Source organism: Malaclemys terrapin, chromosome 1 (assembly GCF_027887155.1).
Source record: "Malaclemys terrapin pileata isolate rMalTer1 chromosome 1, rMalTer1.hap1, whole genome shotgun sequence".
NCBI lineage: Eukaryota > Metazoa > Chordata > Testudines > Emydidae > Malaclemys > Malaclemys terrapin.
Window position 1 is genome coordinate 19,822,955 of NC_071505.1, and position 27,824 is coordinate 19,850,778.

General features: G+C 42.9%; 1 protein-coding gene across 1 annotated transcript in view; it reads left to right on the forward strand.

The window, feature by feature from the left end:
* Nucleotides 1-27,824, forward strand: part of PCLO (piccolo presynaptic cytomatrix protein) — a 534,443-nt gene that overhangs the window by 224,307 nt on the left and 282,312 nt on the right. The gene's annotated exons all lie outside the window — the stretch shown is intronic.

Below are 27,824 nucleotides of genomic sequence, written 5' to 3' on the forward strand. Positions count from 1 at the left end.
GTATTTTATTGGTTTTGCCATGATCAATTTTTAGGCAATTCTATTTCCTATTATGCCCATTAGTGTTTGTCTTTGCGCACTGGAGGATTGCCCTCATTCTGGCAGGTCTTAGATTAATTATCTCATCCTGGATCTTACACACTAAGACTTTTCTCCCCAAGTTGTGGTAAATTTGATATGTTGATTTTTTTACTAAGAATGTTGGTACCCTGAATCAGCAATTCCTGCTATACTTTGTCTGTTAGAGCATTTCACTGGATTCAGTTGGCAAATCTGGTTACCTAAAAGGGAAGTTCAGAACCAGTAGCAGCCAACAGTTCATGTTTGTATTTAGTAAAGCTTTAGCCACCATTACTTATGTCACAAAATATTTAGTTTGTTTGGATTTGCTATCTTGATTGTCAATGTCGTTAATGAAATTAAGTATCAGAAGGATAGCCGTGTTAGTCTGAATCTGTAAAAGCAGCAAAGAGTCCTGTGGCACCTTATAGACTAATAGACGTATTGGAGCATGAACTTTCGTGGGTGAAACCGTGCTTTTAATGAAATTGTCATCTTTAAACCGTTATTAAAACAGATAGCAATAGTGTAATGTTAAGATAACTGCTGAGCAATGATTTGTTAAAATTACACTTAATGGTTTATTTCTAAACCTAAACAAAAGTACATTGCCAGTACAAGATGCAGTGAATGATGCAGCTTGATCAGGAAAATACTCCGTGCCCCAGATACAGTCGTTTATGGGCTATTTGCCGTCCAGCTGTAATACCGAGTATTGCAGTTGTGCATTTTTTTTAAAGTCTGACTCAAACATTGTTAATAAGAGATACATACTGGAGTAGTGGATATCTTCTACATTGTCTAGTTTATCTCATTAAGGAACCTTTACAGGTTTACAAAAACAACAAGGAGTCTGGTGGCACCTTAAAGACTAACAGATTTATTTGGGCATAAGCATCCGGATGCATCCGAAGAAGTGAGGTTTTTACTCACGAAAGCTTATGCCCAAATAAATCTGTTAGTCTTTAAGGTGCCACCAGACTCCTTGTTGTTTTTGTAGATACAGACTAACACGGCTACCCCCTGATACTTTACAGGTTTACTTTAAAAGATTTATAATAACAAAATGCTGAGTTCCTAAATCCACATAAAGTTTGAAACTTTCTGGGCTGCAGATTTCAGACCTGGAGTCAGTTACTCTCTCTCACTCATGTTCACACTCAAACATGCACAGTTTAGGGTATATGATCATATAATGGTAGGTGTACATGTGCATTTAGTATGAAGTCTTAATGATGATGAACCCACTGTTCCTGCAACACTATTTCACTTCAGATCAGTATTTCTGCAGTGCATTGCCTAACAAGGTTTGACAAAACTTTCCTTTTTTCCCCTCTCTTCTTTTACATAATTTAACTTATTTAAATACCCTGGCTATGAATTAGTTTCTTTTGCTCCGTATTTATTATTGTTTTCCATGCCTTGAAATGAGCACTGAAAAAATGTAGTAAAATGGGTTGCAGGTAGTCTACATGCACTTTAATTCGATAAATTACAATCGTGCATTCTCTTAAAATTCTATTTGAGTTTATAGCTCTTTATTCATTGTTAAGCTATAGCATTTTAGTCAGGGATATACGAGGCTCACAGTACAAACAGTGTGTTCCCTGAAGAGTGTACTATCTAAACAAGACAGACATAAAGTAGACAGGATGCACTGGAAATACCAATAGAGAGGGAATTACTATGATTTTTATTTCATGTTTACATTTTTTTATTCTTCTGATTTTACTTAGGTGTCCTTGCCTGAACAACACATTTCTACACATTTCTAAAGAGACTAGTGAATGTAACAGTGCCTTTTGTGAATCCAATTACTATTTTGGGCTACATTTTGACTTCAGGTATAGCTTTGAACAATGGGTGGTGCATAGACTACACCATCCTAGGGTACACCCGAAAAGCATTGTGAATGAGAGAGAGACAGCCCTCTGAATCACAATTCCCTCTCTGCTCCCCCCCCCCCCCCATAGCAATCTGCATGGTATTTGGAAGAGGGAGCACAGGTTGAAGGAGGGAAGAGTTTAGAGGAAGCACCAGGAGGTTAGTCTGCCTGCATGTGGCATGAATGCTAAGTGCAGTTGCAGCACCTCTGTAAATAGATCTCTTAATAAAGAGCCAGTTTTACAAGCATGGAGGCTTCTCATGATAGTACCCAACATGCAATTTATGAAACACCCCTTTAGGGAGAGGAAGATCATAGTAATTTGCTGTTGGCCCATAACAGCACCAAACTGTGACACACCCTGCACTGGCTCAGCTGTGCTGGCCAATGAATAGGGAAGGCAGATCCAGTGATTCCATGCTCCTGCCTGCCAAATGCTCACTCTTCCTTGCCCACATGCTCTTGGGAGAAAGTAAGAGGGCGTGTAGGCCCACTTATTTCTCTGCACCCCACCCACATACAGGCAATGGGATGGATGGAATTACCTGTTTCTATATGTAGGCACGATTTGGGTACCTGAGTACTGGAAATACTGCTCTAAGACCTCAATTTTGAGAGGTACGAAGCACTGATAACTTCCTATATGGAGGATTGTAGGTTCAAGCCCTTGAGTGATTATTTCCGAGGTATTTCAAGCAGTGCTGGTAAATTCATCCTGCAAATAATCCTAAAACAGTGCAGTAAAAATCTAGCCTGTGCCTCTTCAGTTGTCATTTTAGATATTGTTAGGGAATGACTGCAGCAGAGCACTGTCCTTCAGTACAAGGTAGTGTAACAGCAGTCGTGCATCCAGATTCTTTCAAATCCAGATTCTTCTGGGGCATAATGCAAACTGCTTTAATGTACAAACATTTACTTGCCTACCATGGAAACTGCTTCCAATTCTGCCCTTGAACACAGATGTGAACTTTCCACTCCATTGCCTAGAGATGTGTTTTCCAAGACAGCCACATAAATGGTTCATTTATAGGCATATGTATATTATCTTAGTGTTGAAAGTTTGGGAATTGATTATACAGACTTTAGTGTGGATCTGATGATTCTTGATGTTTTGGAATTAATTTTTAATCCTCCCTTCCTCTCATCTGCAATTATGATCTTCATAGTATTCTGTTTTGAAGTATCTATGTCTGCTACTCTAAACAAAAAGTCATTTACCAAGGCATCTGCAGTCTGGTTATTGATTTAGCATTTTTAGCAGCTGTTGGTTGATATATTTATTGAATTCTTACCCAAGTCGATGCTTATTTCAGAATCAAATAATTATCATAAAGACAAAAATAGTTTATTTTTATTTTAAATTGCCTATGGAGGTGAATTTGAACATGTTTACTATTTGTATTATGGTAGCACCTAGAGACCCCAGCTGATATCATTCTGGTAGGAATGTACCTACCATTAAGATTTTCCAATCTAAATAAAGTTTTCTTATCCCTATTTCACAGATGGGGATCTGAGAAGAGAATACCCAAGGTGACACAGGAAGTCTGAGGCAGAACTAGGAATTGAACCCATTTTCTGGTGTCTCATTCAGTGCTTTAGCTACAAAGCCAGCTTCTTTTGATTTACTTGTAAAAACGCTTCTGTTTATCTTTTTTATCATTTCCCCTTGATTCTCAATGATTAACAAAAATCAGGGGGAGATAGCTCAGTGGTTTGAGCATTGGCCTGCTAAACCCAGGGTTGTGAGCTCAGTCCTTGAGAGAGGGCATTTAGGGATCTGGGGAAAAAATCTGTCTGGGGATTGGTCCTGCTTTGAGCAGGGGGTTGGACTAGATGACCTCCAGAGGTCCCTTCCAAACCTGATATTCTATGATTCCATGAAGAGGTAGAGAAGTCCTGTTAGGTTGTCTAATCCATTCTGCAGTTTTGTAGAAAAGTTCACCCTTTTATTATTTTCTAGTGTTCTGTCCAGTTCTATTGTAAATAATCTAAGAAGAAATTAATACAGCTTGAATTGAGAAAATGGTGATGTGGGCCTTTAAAACTGAAGATCAGAAGACATGCCATAAAAATAAAGTTAGAGGATTTCATTTTGGAAGGTTGATGGGGTGTGTGGGCATAGTCCAATAGATGTGGCAAGAGATAAGGGAGCAGAACCTCAGCTAATGTTAATCAACTTAGCTCCATTGACTTTGCTAGAGCTAAGCTGATTTATATCAGCTGAGGACCTACCCCAAAAGTACCATCTGGTGCCCACAATTAAAAAGGGTGTTGGCAACTGGAAAAGATTCAGATAAGAGCTACAAGAATGTTTTGAGATTTGGAACTTGTCTTACAGTCAGAGACTAAAGAAGTTCAATCTACATAGTTTAGCAAAGAAAGTTAAATGATAACTTAATAAAAGTCTGTAAGTAGCTACATAGAAGGAAGATTTCTGATAGTTGGCAGCTCTTTAACCTAGCAAAGAAAGGCATAACAAGATCCAATGGGTTGGAACTAAAGATAGACAAATTCAGACTAGAAATATAGTGCAGTAGTTTTACAGTGGCAATAATTAACAATTGGAGCAACTGACTCCAGGATGTGGTGGATTCTTCTTCACTTGCGGTGTTTATATCAAAATTGTATGTCTCTTGAAAAGATCTGGGCTAACTCAGCCACATGTTATAGGTTGGATGCAGGAACCTGTTGGTGAAATTCTATGGCCTGTGTTATGCAGGATGTCAAACTAAATGATCATAATTGTCCTTTCTGGCCTTAAACATTATTAATCCATGAAGGATTTTTGTTTTTGATTTACTGCTAAATTCTTCATGAAAAAAAATATTATTTATGAGTAATTGGTTGAAGATGTGGGGAGAGTAAATCTGTCTGGTGATGATGAACAAGAAATTTGGAACCATAAGAAAAGTTCTAAATAATTGTGCAATAAACAATGAGGGTGAGCTAACGTAACATTTGACTGGTAAGGCTCTTCTGTTGATTGAGGTCAGGGGGGATTAGAAAGATTAGGAAGATGTGACGCAGTCCCCAGGGTGCAACCTGGACCACTGGGACCACCGAGCCCTCTGTCCCACCAATCTGGGTTGCCTCTTGCACTGTGATGCTGTGTCAAGCTACAAACCTCTGACAAATACTACTTACACAGACATCCACAGGCAGGGACACACCCAACTACATGAATTACCTCCCAGCCACTCATGAACCAACAATAGAGAGGCTTCAGAGAGTTCCCGCCAGCTGCCCAGTCTTGCACCCTAGGACTGTACCATCTTACACTGCTCCGTTGGGCAATGCAGGTTCATTAAGTAGTGACACCACTCCCTCAGCATGGAGTGGACACACACTAGCCTTTGGAAACTGAGCTGAGATGTCCCAGAAACTTCAACCAAAACACACTGTTTTAGATAAAATATAAAACAGATTTATTAACTACAGAAAGATAGATGTTAAGTGATTATAAGTGGTAGGCATAAAAGTCAGAGATGTTTACCTTAAGAAATTAAAAGGTAAACACACTTTCTAAATTCTAAACTTTTGGTCTAAGCAAGAGTTAAAACATACAGCTTTTCTGACCCTGACAGATAGTACAAGCAGATTACAGTTTCTCAGTACACAAGCTGTGACTACCTTCCAGCCTGGGATCACCCTTCCCCAGTTCAAAGTCTTTGTCTGCCAGACGTTCCTCTAGGTGTTGAGATGGAGGAGATGGAAAGAGAGAGGCTAAGTGATGATGTCACTGGCTTTCTTTTTATACTGTTTTCCAGCTTGCTAGAAAGATTCTTGCTGTGTTGTGGGGATCAGGCAGTCCCTATTGGTCAAGCAGTCTCCATTGCATATGACAGGTTTCAGAGTAGCAGCCGTGTTGGTCTGTATCTGCAAAAAGAACAGGAGTACTTGTGGCACCTTAGAGACTAACAAATTTATTTGAGCCTAAGCTTTCGTGGACTAGAGCCCACTTCTTCGGATGCATAGAATGGAACATATATTGAGGAGATATATATATACACATACAGAGAGCATGAAAAGGTGGGAGTTGCATATGTGCTCTCTCTGAGAAGTCTCTGGAATGGCCATTGGGAGAGTGGATTCCCTTTAGTGGACCATCAGTACATGTCTGGCTGGTCCTTCATTGTAACTGAAAGGTTGGCTGTGGGTGTCTCCTAACCTCACAACATATTTCAAAACACACATAGATAGCAATGCTTCATAGCTTCACATCTAATGACAACACATACAATCCAACAGGTTATTGTACAGGTTATGGTACAGCAGATCTAGACTTTTAAAATGATATCTGACAAGGTATAGCTTGTACAAAACATATCATAATAATATTGCAGTGGTGAATATAGGGCAGGGATCGGCAACCTTTGGCATGCGGCCCTCCAGGGTGGGCCGGGCCAGTTTGTTTCTTCTGCGTCCACAGGTTCTGTCGATTGTAGCTCCCACTGGCAGCGGTTTGCCATTCCATGCCAATGGGGGCCGCGGGAAGTGGCGGCCAGCACATCCCTCAGCCCGCGCCGCTTCCCGCAGCCCTCATTGGCCTCGGTCAGCGAACTGTGGCCAGTGGGAACTGTGATCGGCCAAACCTGCGAACACGGCAGGTAAACAAACGGCCCGGCTGCCTGGAGGGGTTGCTGCCTGGAGGGCTGCCTGCCAAAGGTTGCTGATCCCTGATATAGGGATTCCAAGGTGCCTACTTTGAGGTACAGAAGTGTTGTAGGGAAATGAGAAGAGACTGATTATTTCTGGGGGATTATTATTTTCTACCTTTGAAAATAAGAAGATTGTATTTGGTAAAGTCAACATTGTACAAGTGCTCTGAATCATGTAAGAGGGTGAATTTTATAAAAACTAAAAATACTTCTTAAAAATTATTATGATTTAAAAGTAAGATTTGGCCAGAATATTAGACATGCAGCAATTCCAAGAAGTTAGGAGTGGTTTGGCTGAGAAGGAAGTATTTAAAAGGGCTTTTTGTTAAAAGATGAAACATAGGTTATACAGAATGCTCAGAAATAAATATTTGAGCATAGATCACAGCTTGTATTAATTAATACTCTTTTAAATGACTGCACTCAAAAGAAGTGTGATCAGCATCTTGGATTCTCTGCGTGGTAGGATTTTATGGGTTGTTACCGACTATGCAAAGTCTGACGCATATCTGCATGGAGTAGCCTCATAGACTTTAAAGCCAGAAGGGACCACCATCTAGTCTAACCTCCTGCACATTGCAGGCCACAGAACCTCACCACCTACTCCTGTAATAGACCCATAACCTCTGGCTGAACTACTGAAATCCTCAAATCATGATTTAAAGACTTCAAGTTACAATTAATCCACAATTTACATTAGTAAACCTGCGAGTGACCTGTGCCCCATGCTGCAGAGGAAGGCAAAAAAAAAAAAAAATCCAGGGTCTCTGTCAATCTGACCTTGGGAAAAATTCCTTCCCGACGCCAAATATGGCGATCAGTTAGACCCTGAGCATGTGGCAAGACGCACCAGACAAACACCTAGGAAAGAATTATGTGTAGTAACTTAGAGCCCTGGATCTATTGTCCCATCTCCAGCTGTTGGGGATTTGTGCTACTGGCAGTCACTGATGGGCCACATGCCATTGTTTGTAATCCCATTGTACCATTCGTACCATTGTACTAAGGTGGAATCTCCTTCCTTAGAGGTTTTTAAGGTCAGGCTTGACAAAGCCCTGGCTGGGATGATTTAGTTGGAGATTGGTCCTGCTTTGAGCAGGGGGTTGGACTATATGACCTCCTGAAGTCCCTTCCAACCCTGATATTCTATGATTATATGATTCCCTCCATACACTTATCATGTGCTGTCTTGAAGGCAGTTAGGTTTTTTGCCCCCACTGATCCAATTGGAAGGCTGTTCCAGAACTTCATTCCTCTGATGGTTAGAAACCTTTACCTAATTACGAGCCTACACTTGTTGATGGTCACTTTATATCCATTTGTTCTTGTGTTAACATTAGCACTTAACCTAAATAAATCCTATCCCTCCCAGTTATTTATTCCTCTGATGCATTTATAGAGAGAAATCATATCTCCCCTCAGCCTTCATTTGATTAGGCTAAACAAGCCAAGCTCTTTGAGTCTTTCCATTCCTTTGATCATTCTTGTAACCCTTCTCTGCAACTATTGCAGTTTGAGTTCATCTTTCTTAAACGTGGAAGAACAGAATTGCACACAGTATTCCAGATGAGGTCTCACCAGTGACTTGTATAATGGTATTAACACTTCCCTATCTCTACTGGAGATATCTCGCCTGATGCATTCTAGGATTGCATTAGCCTTTCACAGCCACATCACATTGGCGTCTCATATACATCCTGTGATCAACCAGTACACCTGGGTCTTTCTCTTCCTGTGTCACTTCCAATTGATAAGTCCCCAGCTTATAGCAAAAATTCTTGTTGTTAGTCCCGAAGTGCATGACTTTGCACTATTAAATTTCATCCTATTTGCATTACTTCAGTTTTCAAGGTTGTCCAGATCTTCTTGTATGATATTCCAGTCCTCCTCCGTACTGGCAATACCTCCCAACTTTGTGTCACCTACAAATTTTATTAGTACACTCCCACTTTTTTTGGCAAGGTCATTAATAAAAATGTTAAATAAGATTGGTCCCAAGAACGATCCCTGAGAAACTCCACTAGTAACCTCCCTCCACTCTGACAGTTCCTCTTTCAGTATGACCCATTGTAGTCTCCCCTTTAACCAGTTCCTTATCCACCTTTCAGTTCTCATATTAATCCCCATCTTCTCCAATTTTACTAACAACTTCCCATGTGGAATTGTATCAAATGCCTTACTGAAATCCAGGTGTATTAGATCAACTGCATTTCCTTTGTCTAAAAAATCAGTTATCTTCTGAGGGTATGTCTACACTACGAAATTAGTTCGAATTTATAGAAGCCGGTTTTATTGAAATCGGTTGTATACAGCCGATTGTGTATGTCCACACAATAAAATGCTCTAGGTGCTCTAGTCGGCAGACCGCGTCCACAGTACGAGGCTAGCGTCGACTTCCGGAGCATTGCACTATGGGTAGCTATCCCACAGCTATCCCACAGTTCCCGCAGTCTCCGCCGCCCCTTGGAATTCTGGGTTGAGATCCCAATGCCCGGATGATGCAAAACAGTGTCGCGGGCGGTTCTGGGTACATGTCGTCAGGCCCCTCCCTCCCCCGTCACAGCAACGGCAGACAATAGATTCGCGCCCTTTTATCTGGGTTAGTTACCTGGGTTACCTGTGCAGACAACATGGAGCCCGCTCAGCACAGCTGAGCTCACCGTCACCATATATCCTCTTGGTGCCGGCAGACGTGGGACTGCATTGCTACACAGCAGCAGCTGCTAACTGCCTTTTGGCGGTAGACGGTGCAGTAGACTGGTAGCCTTCATCGGCGATCTGGGTGCTGGCAGCCGTGGGGCTTGCCTTTTGGCAGTAAATGGTGTATTATGACTGTTAGCCGGCCTATTACAAGTCGGGTCATCGCACATTAGCAGAGTCTTCCCTGAGCAGCAGCTCGTGCAATAGGCCTGAAGACCATCGTCATACACCGCCCCGTATTTGCTGCCAAGCACCCAGAAAGATGCCGAGGGCTATCAGTCACGCTGCACCGTCGTCTTAAGATGTAAAAAATAGATTTTCTCTGTATTCATTTGCTTCCCCCTCCCTCCGTCAAATCAACGGCCTGCTAAACCCAGGGTTTTCAGTTTAATCTTTGGGGGGGACCAGTCTGTGACAGTTGTTTGTGTCTCTCCCTGATGCACAGCCACCGTTCTTTATTTTAATTCCCTGTGCCTGTACGCCATGTCGTCACTCGGCCCCCCTCCCTCCTTCCCCTAGGCCGTCAGATACTACGTTTGCGCCACAGCTCGAGCCGCGAAGCGGTTCACGCCTTTTCTTTGAATTCTGGGTTGAGATCCCAATGCCCGGATGATGCAAAACAGTGTCGCGGGCGGTTCTGGGTACATGTCGTCAGGCCCCTCCCTCCCCCGTCACAGCAACGGCAGACAATAGATTCGCGCCTTTTTACCTGGGTTACCTGGGTTACCTGTGCAGACAACATGGAGCCCGCTCAGCACAGCTGAGCTCACCGTCACCATATGTCCTCTGGGTGCCGGCAGACGTGGGACTGCATTGCTACACAGCAGCAGCTGCTAACTGCCTTTTGGCAGTAGACGGTGTAGCATGAGTGATAGCCGTGGGGCTGGCAGCCGTAGGGCTGCATTGCACCAGCCCCTTCCAGGCGATGGTATATTATGACTGGTACCCGTCGTCGTCGTACTGGAGTGGCTGTCAATCATGGCCACCTGGGCAGACATGCTACTGTCTCGATGATGACGGTTACCAGTCATAATGTACTATTTTCTGCCAATTGCCCAATATTGTCTGCTAAGCACCCAGAAGAGGCCGAGGGCGATGCTGGGTGCTGGCGGACGTGGGGCTGGCAGACATGGGGCTGCATTGCTACACAGCAGCAGCCCCTTGCCTTTTGGCAGATGATGGTATATTATGATTGGTACCCATCATCATCATACTGGTATGGCTGTCACTCATGCTGCAGCGTCGGCTGCCACCTTAAGATGTAAAAAATAGATTTATTCTGTGTTCATTTGCTTCCCCTTCCTCCGTGAAATCAACGGCCTGCTAAGCCCAGGGTTTCCAGTTTAATCTTTGGGGGGACCATTCTGTGTGACAGTTGTTTGTGTTTCTCCCTGTTCCTGTACCTGTACGCCATGTCGTCACTTGGCCCTCCCTCCCTCCCTCCCTCCCTCCCGCCCTCCTTCTCCTGGTCCATCAGATACTACTTTCGCGCCTTTTTTCTGACCAGGCGCCATAGCTAGCACTGGGATCATGGAGCCCGCTCAGATCACCGCGGCAATTATGAGCACTATGAACACCACGCGCATTGTCCTGGAGTATATGCAGAGCCAGAACATGCCAAGGCGAAACCCGGACCAGGCGAGGAGGCGATTGCAGCACGGCGACGAGAGTGATGAGGAAATTGACATGGCCATAGACCTCTCACAAGGCACAGGCCCCAGCAATGTGGAAATCATGGTGTCACTGGGGCAGGTTGATACCGTGGAACGCCGATTCTGGGCCCGGGAAACAAGCACAGACTGGTGGGATCGCATCGTGCTGCAGGTATGGGACGATTCCCAGTGGCTGCGAAACTTTCGCATGCGTAAGGCCACTTTCATGGAACTTTGTGACTTGCTTTCCCCTGCCCTGAAGCGCCAGAATACCAAGATGAGAGCAGCCCTCACAGTTGAGAAGCGAGTGGCGATAGCCCTGTGGAAGCTTGCAACGCCAGACAGCTACCGGTCAGTCGGGAATCAATTTGGAGTGGGCAAATCTACGGTGGGGGCTGCTGTGATCCAATTTGCCAGGGCAATGAAAGACCTGGTGATAGCAAGGGTAGTGACTCTGGGCAACGTGCAGTCAATAGTGGATGGTTTTGCTGAAATGGGATTCCCAAACTGTGGCGGGGCCATAGACGGAACCCATATCCCTATCTTGTCACCGGAGCACCAAGCCACCGACTACGTAAACCGCAAGGGGTACTTTTCAATGCTGCTGCAAGCCCTGGTGGATCACAAGGGACGTTTCACCAACATCAACGTGGGATGGCCGGGAAAGGTACATGATGCTCGCGTCTTCAGGAACTCTGCTCTGTTTCGAAAGCTGGAGGAAGGGACTTTCTTCCCGGACCAGAAAGTGACCATTGGGGATGTTGAAATGCCTATCGTGATCCTTGGGGACCCAGCCTACCCCTTAATGCCATGGCTCATGAAGCCGTACACAGGCAGCCTGGACAGGAGTCAGGACCTGTTCAACTACAGGCTGAGCAAGTGCCGAATGGTGGTGGAATGTGCATTTGGACGTTTAAAAGCGCGCTGGCGCAGCTTACTGACTCGCTCAGACCTCAGCGAAAAGAATATCCCTATTGTTATTGCTGCTTGCTGTGCGCTCCACAATATCTGTGAGAGTAAGGGGGAGACCTTTATGGCGGGGTGGGAGGTTGAGGCAACTCGCCTGGCCGCTGATTACGCGCAGCCAGACACCAGGGCGGTTAGAGGAGCACAGCAGGGCGCGGTGCGCATCAGAGAAGCTTTGAAAACGAGTTTTGTGACTGGCCAGGCTACTGTGTGAAACTTCTGTTTGTTTCTCCTTGATGAACCCTCCAACCCCCCCCCCCCCCGACCCGGTTCACTCTACTTCCCTGTAAACCAACCACCCCACCCCACCCTCCCCTCCCCCTTGCAGAGGCAATAAAGTCATTGTTTTTTCACATTCATGCATTCTTTATTAGTTCCTTACAGAGGTAGGGGGATAATTGCCAAGGTAGCCTGGGATGGGTGGGGGAGGAGGGATGGAAAAGGACACACTGCATTTTAAAACTTTAACTCTTATTGAAGGCCAGCCTTCTGATGCTTTGGCGATCATCTGGGGTGGAGTGACTGGGTGGACGGAGGCCCCCCCACCGTGTTCTTGGGCGTCTGGGTGAGGAGGCTATGGAACTTGGGGAGGAGGGCTGTTGGTTACACAGGGGCTGTAGCGGCGGTCTCTGCTCCTGCTGCCTTTCCTGCAACTCAACCATACGCTCGAGCATATCACTTTGATGCTCCAGCAGACGGAGCATTGCCTCTTGCCGTCTGTCTGCAAGCTGACGCCACCTATCGTCTTCAGCCCGCCACTTGCTCTGTTCTTCCCGCGATTCAGCCCGCCACCTCTCCTCTCGTTCATATTGGGCTTTTCTCATCTCCGTCATTGACTGCCTCCACGCATTCTGCTGTGCTCTATCAGCCTGGGCGGACATCTGCAGCTCCGTGAACATCTCGTCCCTCGTCTTACGTTTTCTCTTTCTAATGTTCACGAGCCTCTGCGAAGGAGAAACATTTGCAGCTGGTGGAGGAGAAGGGAGAGGTGGTTAAAAAGGACACATTTTAGGGAACAATGGGTACACTCTTTCATTACAAGGTCGCATATTTCGGCTTGCAGGCAGCCATCGTAGGCCACAGTGTTTTGGCTTTTTTAACCTTCTTAACATGCGGGAAAGGTTGCAAACAGCAGCGCATTTCCCATATCAAGGATGAATTGGGTTGTCCATTTAAAATGGGGTTTCAATGTAAAAGGAGGGGGCTGCGGTTTCCCGGTTAACATGCGGCACAAACACAAGTAAACCACCCCCCCCCACACACACACACACGATTCTCTGGGATGATCACTTCACCCCTCCCCCCCACCGCGTGGTTAACAGCGGGGAACATTTCTGGTCAGAAGAGCAGGAACGGGCGCCTCTGAATGTCCCCCTTAATAAAATCACCCCATTTCAACCAGGAGAGCTTTCTGGAGATGTCCCTGGAGGATTTCCGCCCCATCCCCATACACGTTAACAGACTTGCTTGCTTTTTTTTTGTAATGTTTACAAATATTTACAAAGTTACACTCACCAGAGGTCTCCTGTGTGCCCTGAGGGTCTTGGGTGAGTTCGGGGGTTACTGGTTCCAGGTCCAGGGTCACAAACATATCCTGGCTGTTGGGGAAACCGGTTTCTCCGCTTCCTTGCTGCTGTGAGCTACCTACAGTACCTCCATCGTCATCTTCCTCGTTCCCCGAACCGTCTTCCCTGTGTGTTTCTCCAGTGAGAGAGTCATAGCACACGGTTGGGGTAGTGGTGGCTGCACCCCCTAGGATCGCATGCAGCTCCGCGTAGTAGCGGCAAGTTTGCGGCTCTGCCCCGGACCTTCCGTTTGCTTCTCTGGCTTTGTGGTAGGCTTGCCTTAGCTCCTTAATTTTCACGCGGCACTGCTGTGTGTCCCTGTTATGGCCTCGGTCCTTCATGGCCTTGGAGATCTTTTCTAATACTTTTCCATTTCTTTTACTGCTACGGAGTTCAGCTATCACTGCTTCATCTCCCCATATGGCGAGCAGATCTCGTACCTCCCGTTCGGTCCATGCTGGAGCTCTTTTGCGATCCTGGGAGGACTCCATGACGGTTACCTGTGCTGATGAGCTCTGCGTGGTCACCTGTGCTCTCCACGCTGGGCAAACAGGAAATGAAATTCAAACCTTCGCGGGTCTTTTCCTGTCTACCTGGTCAGTGCATCTGAGTTGAGAGCGCTGTCCAGAGCGGTCACAATGAAGCACTGTGGGATAGCTCCCGGAGGCCAATAACATCGAATTCCGTCCACACTACCCCAATTCCGACCCGCAAAGGCCGGTTTTATCGCTAATCCCCTCGTCGGAGGTGGTGTAAAGAAACCGGTTTAAAGGGCCCTTTAATTCGAAAGAAAGGGCCTCGTTGTGTGGACGTGTCCAGGCTTAATTCGGTTTAACGCTGCTAAAGTCGACCTAAACCCGTAGTGTAGACCAGGCCTCAGAGTGGTAGATCAGATTAGTCTGACACGATCTCGCTTTTGTAAAACCATGTTGTATTTGCCCCAATTACCATTTACCTCTATATCCTTAACTACTTTCTCTTTCAAAATTTATTCTAAAACGCTGCATACAATTGAGATCAAACTCATGGGCCTGTAGTTTCCCAGATCACACATTTTCCCTTTCTTAAAAATAGATACTAAATTAGCAATTCTCCAGTCATAGGGTACGACCCCAAAGTTTACAGATTCATTAAAAATCCTTGCTACTGGGCTTGCAATTACATGTGCCAGTTTCTTTAATATTCTTGGATGGGGATTATCTGGGACCCCTGATTTAGTGCAATTAAGCTGTTTAAGTTTGATTTCCACCTCAGATGCGGTAATTCCTACTTCCGTATCCTCATTTCCATTAGCCACCCTGTCACTACCCCGAAGCTCCTCATTACCCTTATGAAAAACTGAGGCAAAATAAAAACACTTTGCTTATTTACTTTATTAATTTTATATAGTAGCAGCCAGAACATCAGGAAATGGTTATATTTGGTCCTTTTATTATAGTTCTAAGTTAATATTTTTGGACCTGATCCTTCTTTACTACAACTGTTTCACACCAGTGTAATGTTGCTGATTTCTGTGGAGCTCCTGCTGACTTATACTGAGAGGAGGCTCACGTGCATTGACTTCAATAGAATTAGTCCTAATTTACACTACTATAAGTTAGGTCTGAATCAGGCCCTTCATTTATAGATTTGACCTTAATATTCCTAGTTGAAGGTATATTTGTTTCTTGTGCATCTCCATGAGTCTAGGCAATTCCTTCAGTGTGTGCATGGTTATACTCATGATACCCGCTGAAAATCAACTAGTAGTTTATTGCATATGATTGTCAGACTCTATAAGATTTATTTTCACATTAGAGATCAAGAAAACATCTGCTTTTAGCCAAGCTGTAGCATTACAGTAGGGTCTGCCTTTAAACAGATTACAAGCACATTTCAACAAGAGAAATTGGAAAGGAATTTCAATGATTGCTGGCTTGAAGTTTTCACAAGAAAACGTTTCATTTTAATCAATTCATGTAAATGGTTCAGTCATATAAATTGCTAAATTATAGCAGCATCCAGTAATGTCATCTTATTTTGTTCCTGTCACAGGAACACTGAGATAAAAATACAGCCGTAGGGCCAGATTCTGCTTCTGGATTCATATTAGCAGCTCCCATTGATTTAATTTGAGAAAAAGATGGACATTCTTGTATAAAGCACAGGTATTCGGTGTAAATGTATGTCCAACAATTACTAACACGTTTGTGTTGACCCACAATGTGCAGCAAGGTGCCTAGTGCTTAGCTCTGACTCTGGGCCCGCATTTCTCAAACCAGCCATTGTTTGGGTGAGGCTAGTCCTGAGCTGAGAGAGTGGGTGGCAGCCATTATTCTACCCCCGTCAACTGCAACCATTGCCTCCCTCCCTCACCCCTTTCAAGGCCCAAAAGCTTTAGCCTAAAGAAGTGAACACACCTCTTTCTCACTGCAGCATCTAAAGGAAGGAAGGCGTCATCCAGAAGTACTGGAGGGGTGGCAGGAAAGTGTATTGTGTACAAAGTCTGGCTCACTCCAGCCTGGAGTAACAGCTCTGTATTTATTTACTTTATTAATTTTATAACCTGTCTATTGCCATGGCAGCTGTAAGCACATCAGGAAGTGGTGACCTGTGGCAACTCTTATTATAGTTCTAGTTAATGAGTAACATTTTCCAGAGCTCGTAAGTGACTTTCCTCCATTTTCACCTGGTTACTAGATAATGAGGTATGTCTGCTGGGGATAAAACTATCCTTTACACTACTAATCACTGCTCCCATCTCTTTCCATATAAAAATTTATCTCCTGGGAAAGGATTTGGATACCAATCATATGAAACAAAGATCAAAAATGAAATACAAAATAATACTAAGTGGCTCACATTTAGTTGGTAACCCAAGTGACAAAACGAGATCATCTACAGTGACCCTGATTTGCATGAATCCCAAATTAAAGGACTTGAATTCAGAAACTGAAGTCAGTGGATGAGATCCGTGCTTTTGAAAATTAGATCACTTATTTAGGTGTCAAACTATGGGCTTAAGACTTACCTTCAGACCCTCATTTTTAAAAATCTTGTCTTTGGTCTTCAGTCCATATTACCCATAGACACCGAGAACAAGATGCACAACTCTCATCTAGCACTATTTTTGGGTGAAAAGAGCTCCCTCTCTTCTGCCGAGAGCAGAAACAGAGTCTCAAAGTGAATGGGAAAAGGGGGGGGGGAGAGTGAAATGTCTTCTGGTTCTCCTCTGGTAAGGTGGAACTCCACACCATTCCCAATGCAGGGTCGTGCTTTAAACACTCAGTCGGGCCTTAAACAAGTTGCTTGTGCTGCAGAACAAATACATTATTTAATAGATATTTCAATCCTCCACTATAGCAACTCATTTTGGGTCTGGGTTTGGCACCCTCACTCACATGAAGTAGTATCTTACTGCCCAAGTAAGTTTTTTCTAGGAAGAGGACTTTGATGAGAGTGCTTTCAGCAGAGTGCAAGGGGTGGAAGCCAGATTGCAGAGGACCTAGTATGGAATTTGAGGGGAGGAACTCTAGATACCAATTGTAGCTAGCACATTCAATGAGCTTAGAGATGAAAAGAGGCAAATAGGGTGCATTTTTTTAAGATGGAAGAGAATCATAGGATATCAGGGTGGGAAGGGACCTCGGGAGGTCATCTAGTCCAACCCCCTGCTCAAAGAAGGACCAATCCCCAACTAAATCATCCCAGCCAGGGCTTTGTCAATTCTGACCTTAAAAACCTCTAAGGAAGGAGATTCCACCACCTCCCTAGGTAACCCATTCCAATGCTTCACCACCCTTCTAGTGAAAAAGTTTTTCCTAATATCCAACCTAAACCTCCCCCACTGCAACTTGAGACCATTACTCCTTGTTCTGTCATCTGGTACCACTGAGAACAGTCTAGATCCATCCTCTTTGGAACCCCCTTTCAGGTAGTTGAAAGCAGCTATCAAATCCCCCCTCATTCTTCTCTTCTGCAGACTAAATAATCCCAGTTCTCTCAGCCTCTCCTCATAAGTCATGTGCTCCAGCCCCCTAATCATTTTTGTTGCCCTCCACTGGACTCTTTCCAATTTTTCCACATCCTTCTTGTAGTGTGGGGCCCAAAACTGGTCACAGTACTCCAGATGAGGTCTCACCAATTCCGAATAGAGGGGAATGATCACGTCCCTCGATCTGCTGGCAATGCTCCTACTTACAGCCCAAAATTCCGTTAACCTTCTTGGCAACAAGGGCACACTGTTGACTCATATCCAGCTTCTCATCCACTGTAACCCCTAGGTCCTTTTTTGTAGAACTGCTGCCTAGCCACTCGGTCCCTAGTTTGTAGCAGTGCATGGAATTCTTCCATCCTAAGTGCAGGACTCTGCACTTTTCCTTGTTGAACTTCATCAGATTTCTTTTGTCCCAATCCTCTAATTTGTCTAGGTCCCTCTGTATCCTATCCCTACCCTCCAGCATATTTACCATGCCTCCCAGTTTAGTGTCATATGCAGACTTGCTGAGGGTGCAATCCACGGCATTCTCCAGATTGTTAATGAAGATACTGAACAAAACCGGCCCCAGGACTGACCTTTGGGGCACTCCGCTTGATACAGGCTGCCAACTAGACATGGGGCCATTGATCACTACCCATTGAGCCCAATGATCTAGCCAGATTTCTAACCACCTTATAGTCCAAGTAAAGCATGATTGTATTTTGAGGAGAAAGAGCTAACGACCAGTGAGAAGTTAAGGAGAAGAGTGAGGGAAAGGATGAGAATGGTCTCAAGGGAGATCAGGAGATGGGATAGGATGGGGTCAACGGGGCAAGTGGAGAGGTTAGAGGAGATGAGCGAATAAGAAATGTTCCTTTAGATTCCCCATAAGTGGTTAAGCACTGAACCAAAACATTATGCAGATTGTGAGCTCTTCAGAGGAGGGCAACTGTGTTTGGTATTTTTGTGTCATGTATGGCACTGGACACTGTGTCAGCTCAGAACAAATAATAAATAGTAATGATGCCTAGGACTGTTACTATCAAAGCACTGCCCTGGCCAGTTGTTACTGGGTACCGGGGTTTCCACTATCGCTGCCACAAAAACAACTATTCTTTTAAATCTTTGTGTTGTAATAAAGAGTAAACATGGAAGGTGTGTGGCTATGAAACATCTACAAAATAGCAAGTGACTAGTTGAAAAAAGATTAAGGCAACTGACTTTTTCTTGGACTTAGTGTAGTTTTTCCAGTTGGAAATAATTCACTATACAATTATGACCGAGGAAATGAACACAACCTATGATGTACTTATCCTATGTGATCTAAATGATACAATTAACCAGAATAATCCTACCAAAGCAAGTAAAAATAATGCAAATGGAGGTCATATACTGCCATTTAATTAACCTAGTGTGGCATGTTCATTTGTCACAGACGCAAGTACTGCAAATGCTAATTGTTTCAGTCAGCTAATTGGGAAACTGCTTGAAAGAACCTGGGAAGAGTAGTACCATAGCAACAACTGGTCACGTGACCATGTGGCTTGCAGATATGTGCATAAATATGATTTTTACCAGGTTTAATATCTGCTTAGTCTGGAAGTAAATACTGAATGATGACCTTTTTTACTGAGCTGGGCAAGTGATGTAACAAGACAATTTTGACAGAATGTACTGGGAAAGACCTTATGGGCTGAAAGACATAGCTTGGTATTCAGAATACCTGTCTGATGAAGTGCAAGAACATTAAAACCTGAACATCTGATTTTTAGGCATATTCTACTGTATAATCTTTTTGGTGTATTATGTGGCAAATTCTGCCCTCCCTGCATCATCACATTCAGGGAGAATAGTGTTGCCAACTTTTCAATGTTATCACGTGTTTCCTGATATTTTTTGTTTAAAGATCAGCTCCTCCAAACATGTGATTAAGTGATTATCTCAGCTTTCGTTTTAAAAAAAAGGTCTAGCCCTCCTCAATGCAAAGAAAAGATTGAAAGACTCCAAAAACCACAGGCAAATAAAAAGAGGCACAAATGGTTTATTTTTTAAAAGTTCATGATTTTGAATGTCAATTTCATGAATTTTGGCGGTCTGAGGTTGGCAATACTGGTTGTGTTAATAGTAGCAGAGTGGGAGACACTGGGATGGGTGGGGATGGATCCATTACCCCTGTGGTTCCCTTGGCCATTGTGTTTTGTGCAGTAGGTCACAGGAAAGGCAGGGGCTGAAGGAGTGACTGCAGATTCTCAGGTATTGGAGACAGGGCCGGTGCAAGGAAGTTTCCCACCCTAGGCGAAACTTCCACTTTGCGCACCTCCCCCCAGCCCTGTGGCAGCTCCCCACCCCCCCTGTTCTGAGGCCCCCCCTGCGGCAGCTCCCCACCACAGCTCTGCTCCGCCTCCTCCCCGAACATGCTGCCCCCTCTCTAATTCTCCTCCCCTCCCAGGCTTGTGGCGACAAACAGCTGATTGGAGCCACAAGCCTGGGAGCCAGGAGAAGTGGAGCAGCGACGGCGTGCTCAGGGAGGGGGCGTAGCAGAGGTGAGCTGGGGTGGGGAGCCCTGCGGCAGCTGAGGCACCCCCGCAGCAGCTCCCCACGCCCCCAGCCTGGGGAGCCGTGCGGCAGCTCCCCACCCCAGCTCACCTCTACTCCGCCTCTTCTCCGAGCATGCCACCCCTGCTCTAACTCTCCTTCCCTCTCAGGCTTGCGGCGCCAAAGAGCCGATTGGCGCTGCAAGCCTGGGAGGCGGGAGAAGTGGAGCGGTGACTGCGCGCTCGGGGAGGGGGCGTAGGAATGCTGTAAAAAAAAAATTGGGGGCACTGCTTTTTGGTTGAAATAATGTGAAAATGAAAAGCCTGTGTTTCAGGATGGACCATTTAAACAAAGAGCACTGCAGTTAGGGCAGGGATAAAGGCAAGTTTCTTATAATGTTCCATACAGAAAAAAAAAAAGAATAAACTTATTTCTGCACAGTTTGGCTTCAGCGTTATTCATGATGCAGTTGATAACAACATAAGAACGGCCATACTGGGTCAGACCAAAGGTCCATCTAGCCCAGTATCCTGTCTTCCGACAGTGGCCAATGCCAGGCGTCCCAGAGGGAATGAACAGAACAGGTAATCATCAAGTGATCCATGCCCTGTCGCCCATTCCCAGCTTCTGGGCAAACAGAGGCTAGGGACAGCAACCCTGCCCATCCTAGCTAATAACCATTGATGGACCTATCCTCCATGAATTTATCTACTTCTTTTATTAACCCTATTATAGTCTTGGCCTTCACAAGATCCTCTGGCAAGGAGTTCCACAGGTTGAGTGTGAAAAAAATACTTCCTTTTCTTTATTCATGATGTGGTTGATAACAACATTAATAATATATTTTAGTGTATAACCTCCACATCTGAAGGCATCTGGGATCCTAATTGAAATAACTACAAAACAAATTACAGTATCTGCAGTCATGATGCCTGTAAAAATGTCTAAGAGCCAGAAAACTAAATTATAACACCATAAACCCCACAAACCACAGAACTACTCCAGCCAAGAAACAAGATTTGAGCTTTGCTCTGAAGGTGCCACAGATGTACCTTTGGAATACATGGAGGGAAATGACATTCCAGAGTTGAGGTCTCTCAGTGGAGTAGGCCTGCCTTGCTGTCCCCTTGCTTTATTCTGTAGCCCACTCATTTCATGATCATGTGGGATGCTCAGCAATTCCAACCTGGTCAATCTTAAAACCGCTGTGATGGGTTAAAGTGGCAGACAATCTTTCATACAGGGGCAGATTCTTTTTGCCCCAGTCTGCTCCCTCTGCCCTTCTTAGGCATGTCTTGTGGTAGGGGAGTCACCTGCATGCAACTATACCTCTTTACCTGCAACCCCTGGCTCAGGGTTGGAGAACAGAGACTTTCCAGGGGGACTATAAGCAGCTGGCACCGATTAGAGCAGCCCCCAGACTGCTCTAACCTGTGTTGGAGCCAGAGCTGAGTAAAGATTCAGGAAACTATAACCAACTTCTTGGCTGCCCTGGCACTCTATAAAATGATGGCATACTATTTAAGCGTTTATATCTTAATAAAAACAATGAGGAGTCCTTGTGGCACCTTAGAGACTAACAAATGTATTTGGGCATAAGCTTTCGTGGGCTACAACCCACTTCATTAGATGCACTACTGTTTTTTTTCACTCCATGCATCTGATGAAGTAACCCATGAAAGCTTATGCCCAAATAAATGTGTTAGTCTCTAAGGTGCCACAAGGACTCCTTGCTGTTTTTGCTGATACAGACTAACATTCTACCCCTCTAAATCTTAATAGTAAGTCCTTGGAGTGTTCTCAATGGATAAAAGGCATTTGTTCATGGAGCCATGGCATTACCCTTTAGCAAGGGCCTTTTAAGGCAGTACAAAGTAGTAGAACAAAGTCTCACTGGGGTATTTCATATTCTTTGTGAATGGTATTACTTGTTCATCTGTCCAGGTTCTCATACTATGCCCATTACTGTGATATCCAAGAAGCAAGTAAAAAAGCTGAAAAATGTGTGCTATGTACAAATTTGGATAAAAACTTTATAATAACCATTAAGAATTTAGAAAAAAAGGTGGGTCCTGATCAGGAGGATTGTACATAGTAATTAGATTGGGTGTGGGGGAAGATCTCTGCACTAAATTCCAAGCTGAACTTTATACCTGGAACTAATCTGTAAGGCTGCTAATTTCCACTTCAGATTCCTCCTCAAGATGCATTCCTCCTGTCACACCTACAACATATTGATCAACTAATGTTGGCTAGATTGATCTGCAGTCAAATTAGCTGATACTGTTTATATTTTTTAAAAATAATTATCTTAAATGATCTGGAACAATCAAGTTGTGTGCCCTGTGTAACTGCAATCTTATGGTCATTACTTTCATTCCCTTTCCTCCTGTTGTTTGTTACACACTTGTTTCATCTTCATTCAAATTAGATAGTAAATTCTTTGGGGACAGAGACCATTTTCCTTTACCTGTTTGTGTAGTGCCTTGCCCAATGGAGTGTTGACTGGGCCTGTGTGCAACACCCAATTATAAATAATACAAAGCCATCTAAACAGATGTGTTCAATTTGATCCTATCGAGTAATAGTAAAGTAATTCTACCTACTCTGCATTTAACCTACAGGATTATAGACACACTTTATTAATGAAAATTATTTTTTTTAATGAGAGAAAGAGTAATCCAAAATACCTAGGGGAACTGAAGGCAAATAAAGTAAATCAAGAAAAAGTGTCTCTAAAAATTTCAAGCTAAACAAAGTCTTACTAAATTAATGAATTATTTTTTTTTTTGAAAGACTGCCTTTCCTTCAGCGAAACACAAATTGAATAGCTTTCCCATAATCTAAGACGGGGAGTCTGGACTCTAGCCATATAGTACAATACCTTCTACTTTTATTACTGCTTATTTGATGGCAAGAAATCAAAAAGGTAAATCCCATTACAGCACCATGCAGAAAGACAGTTCATACACTGAATAGCAAAATCAAGCAGACTGCATGTTGTGGTAACATCACATTTCTGTTCAAATAACATCATTGTCAGGGACAGTAGACCTAACTAGGCAAAAGGTTTTGTAGTACTCAGGTAACACTGAAACTTTTCATTGCTGTTTACTTCTGTTTAAAACCACTGTAGAGCCAACACAGCCACAAGAGAGTGAGGTGGATTCTGTTTTTTCTTGGGCTTCAGCAGATATGTTTACTGCATTGAATGAAGCCAGTGAGACTTAAGCGTATTGATAAGCCCTTAGCTGAATTGGAGGCTTAATGACAACTATGCAAACCCATTGTCCTCAGTGAGTGTGCATCTGATCAGGATATAGCAAACTATTCTGCTGATACCCAAGAAAAAAGAGAATCCACCTCACTCTATTTTAGCTGTTTACTTTAACAGCAGTAAAAAGTATGAAAAGATATTTTTATCACTAAAGGCAGCAAATATGACTCTGAATATTCATAGGGAACAGATCTGTAAAGGAAGAAGATGGAATTTTTCATAGTCATTTTTCAGAGTAAAACTGCAGCTTAACTGCAACTTTAAATAGAAAAAAAAGTTTCATTTTAAAACTAAAGGCTTATTTACACATGGTGTTGTTCCTGATTAACCCCATGTGTGAACACTCTTATTCTGGAATAAGAATACCTTGTTTGAAAGCTATTGCACTTCAAACTCCTCCAACCCTATTTTAATCCAAACTTTCAAGTGTAGTCAAACCAGTAAGTCTGTTTATTTGGAAGCTGAAACAAGGGAGCTTGGTAGTCAGTACAGTTAAAAGATGTGAATTTCTTCAATGTTATTAACATGCTTGAGAATATTGTTAATCATGTTAAAACAGTGGAAAAACTACCTCCAAAAAAGTACACTGGTTAAAATTGCTTTTGAGTCCTATGACTGCACAATATTAATGTTAATATCAACGTTATATTTTTAAATGCAATTGACTTGTTACCTGTACTTTCTAAGAAAACAATCTTCAGAGCCTGTATACTACAAAGGCAAAAGAAAAGCAAGTAGATTTTGATAGCAATGAAAGTATTTTACAGAGCATCTGAGAGTACATTCTGTTTTTTTAACTAAAATAAAGGGCTATTTTTTTTCTCACTTTTCATTTATTATGGATATTTTTGTCTTCTTGCAATGAATGTGTGTTGCTTGATAATATAAGAAGTAGTTTGTCTTTGCAAACGTGTTCATTGTATCTTATGTTTTAAAGTCAGTGATTTGGAGCAATGATTTTTTCAGTGATTCTGCCATGATTTCTCTATGTTGCTCCTCTTCATAGTAATACTTTTTTTTTCTGGCAGAAGAATAAACATATGTTCCAGACATTCCAAGGAAACTTGCTAGGCTGATCTCTAGGTTAAACTACAGACATTTGTAGTCCAGAACAAACTGACAATCAGTTAACTCCATGTAAAAACTCTAGTATAGTCGTACCCTAGGCATTTAAAACTAGACTGGATAAAGGATCACTATAGACTCTAATAAAAATTCTACACAGGCAGGGAGATGGATTAGTTGACCTAATCAACATTTTCAACTTTAACTTTTCTGACACTGTAATATATGAATACATGAGCCTAGGAACTGCAGTGCCTGAGCTCTTGCGTGACTTGAAAAACAGAGACAATACATTAGTATTGAATGTCTAGATGTGTGCCCTTTTCATGGTGGTATTTGTATATAAGAAAGCTGAATTGGTATAACAGCTGCTTTTACTATGTCCAGCAGGATGGGATTGTCGGGATTCCCGATAAAACAGGAAAGAGCTGTGGAGTTGGAACACTAAGGCACATTAGTGTTGTTTATAATACTGATAACCAGTACACCCAACTCAGTGATAAAAGGGTGTAAAGTCTTTAAGGAGTCGAAAGGAAGCAAGAGGAATTATCCAGTGAAGACTGCTGAAGGAAGATGATGTCCATTTATCAAGTCATAATAAATGTGGGTTGACAGGCAAACTGAAAATATAGCCCTGGGGAAAAGCTTGTATTCAGGGCATGAGGTTAACTGAGGAAAAGACAAGGCTAAAACTCAGGCATATGACTTTATGGTACAGAATCTGATTTTACAGATTCTGACAGGGAATCAAGATCTGACATAAAAAGGATTTATAAACTTTATTGTGATGAGATACACACGTGGTTCTGAAAATGCAGTTTGCATTTCAGAGGCAATTTAAAATTGTGCGGTTTAGAAAAGGAATGTTACCCCTGCTTGTTCATTAGAGAATCCCAAGATCTGAGAACTGATGACTCGGTGAAAACATAACCAGAGAGTGCAAGGAGAAAGATGAGGAGTCTTTAACCCATACTCATACGAGCAGTTAAATTTGCTGTCATGTAATCATTCACATGTGTAACGAATTCAGGTCTAGGTCCTTTACCTTTATGTCCTGAAGACAGACAGTTAAAAAAATCAGCAGTTTATCTCATCAGCTTATTTTTTTTCTTTTTATGGGCTTGACAAAATGAGGTACAAAATGCAGACAGTCCCTGCCTTGGAGAGATTATAATATAAGCAAAACAGACACAGAATAGATAGCATGCACAGGGAAGACCAGAGGAGAGAGTGACTGGGTTGTTTTGTATTCTCATTTTGAATATATCAGTAACATTATTGAAATGCCTGACTCATTTCATGTGGGCAGGGCACAAGAAGTGAATCTTGATGAAGGATTGAAGTGGAGAGCGGATAGTGGGTTGATGACTCAGAATTGGGAAGACATAGGGGTAGCATATTGATGGTTGCAGGGGAAGCAGATAAGAGGGACTGGCATAATTGGCAAAGCAAGGAGTGGAAGTGACATGATAAGATATTAACACATAGATGTAGATTGGATTGGAATTATGCAGGGATGAGGAGATAGGGATATTTTTGGTAAGTAAGAGGGAAAACATGAGAAACAATTAGGGGGTATGGAGAGCAACTGGTCAAGTGTTTTGTTTTTACATTGAGTCTCTTCAGTTTAATCCAAAATATAAGTGTGTGACCATTGACTTACGAGGAGAGGCTGAGGGAACTGGGGTTATTTAGTCTGCAGAAGAGAAGAGTGAGAGGGGATTTGTAACAGCCTTCAACTACATGAAGGAGGGTTCCAAAGAGGATGGAGCTCAGCTGTTCTTAGTGGTGGCAGATGACAGAACAAGAAGCAATGGTCTCAAGTTGCAGTGGGGGAGGTCTAGGTTGGATATTAGGAAACACTATTTCACTAGGAGGGTGGTGAAGCACTGGAATGGGTTACCTAGGGAGGTAGTGGAATCTCCCTCCTTAGAGGTTTTTAAGGCCCGGCTTGACAAAGCCCTGGCTGGGATGATTTAGTTGGTGTTGGTCCTGCTTTGAGCGGGGGGTTGAATTAGATGACCTCCTGAGGACTCCTCCAACCCTAATATTCTATGATTCTATGATTGTACATGTTTTCAGATAGACATTTGCAACTCCCAGTATTTTCTACTGGGTCACCCTGCAAAAATAGGCCAAGTAGATTCTTAGTATTAAAAAAAGGCTACTTTTGATTAAAATTCATGAATGTTTTCAGTTGCACTTAAATAACATTACTGTAAAAGACATTTCCTCTATTTAATATACTGGGCAATGTGCTCGTAAAGGATATCAGTCTAAGCTGTACGTAGAACTCAGTGAACTCTTGGATGAAATATCACAGAATCACGGTGTATTTTTACTTCATGGGTTTTTAATGAACATTTTTACGAGTTTTATGCCAAATCAATACAGTTAAGGTTAGATTCTGATACCTTTATTCATGTTTAAGTCGTACCATACATCATGAACAGTCCCAGTGAAACAATTGAATTACTTGTGGAATAAAGTGCTACTCATTGTGACTAAAGGTATCAAAATCTGACCTGTATTTCTCCAGTGTTGCCATTTAGCAGTTTTAAATAAAAATCTATGGCATTTGATCAAGTTATTTTGGAAGACAGAAACTTTACAAAACTCATGAGACAGAGCAAGCATCAATGATATTGTGGGAGATTGTTCTCCATTTGCTATATATTAGTCATACTGTAGCAGTACATGTTATATTTAGTTACTGTAATGGTCAAATGATTATTTTTGCATTGGTTTTATGCCCAAATTTGTTTCTGGCTGTGCTACTTTCATCTGGGATAATAAAAATCAATGCATGGTTTTTAGTGTTTCTAATATTGCTCAGATCATTTTTGCAACATGAAATAACTAGACTGGACAGAGACTTTATGAAACAAATAGTGAAAATATTTTCAGGAAAACTTGGTTGTATCTTATTTGTGTTCTTCACGAATAAAGAAGTTTCTTCATTCTTTGTAACTGATGCCTCCCAAAGACAGAACCAGGACCAGACTATTCAATCTAGCGGGGAAAGCTATAACATTATCCAATGGCTGGAAGTTGAAGCTAGACAAACTCAGACTGGAAATAAGGTGTAAACTTTTAAGGGTGAGAGTTATTAACTATTGGAACAATTTACCAAAGGTTGTAGCGTATTCGTCATCACTGACTCCTTTTCAATATAGAGTGGATGTTTTTTCTAAAAGCAGTGCTCTAGGAATTATTTTTGGGGAAGTTCTCTGGCCTGTGTTATACAGGAGATCTGACTATATGATCATAAAGGTCCCTTCTGATCTGGGAATCTGCTTTTTCCCAGTTGTAAATCTAGGATCATTGATTAAGGTTTAAAACTGCCAGCATGCATCCAAGATGAAAAGAAAATTGTGATATAATTTGGCCATTTATTGAAAGATCAAATTTCTTTCAGAACTAATTATCAGGGGAGAAAGGAGGGTAGTTAATATGCTTTGAGTGCTGAGCACCAGTGGCCTTGGAGCGGAAAAACAATT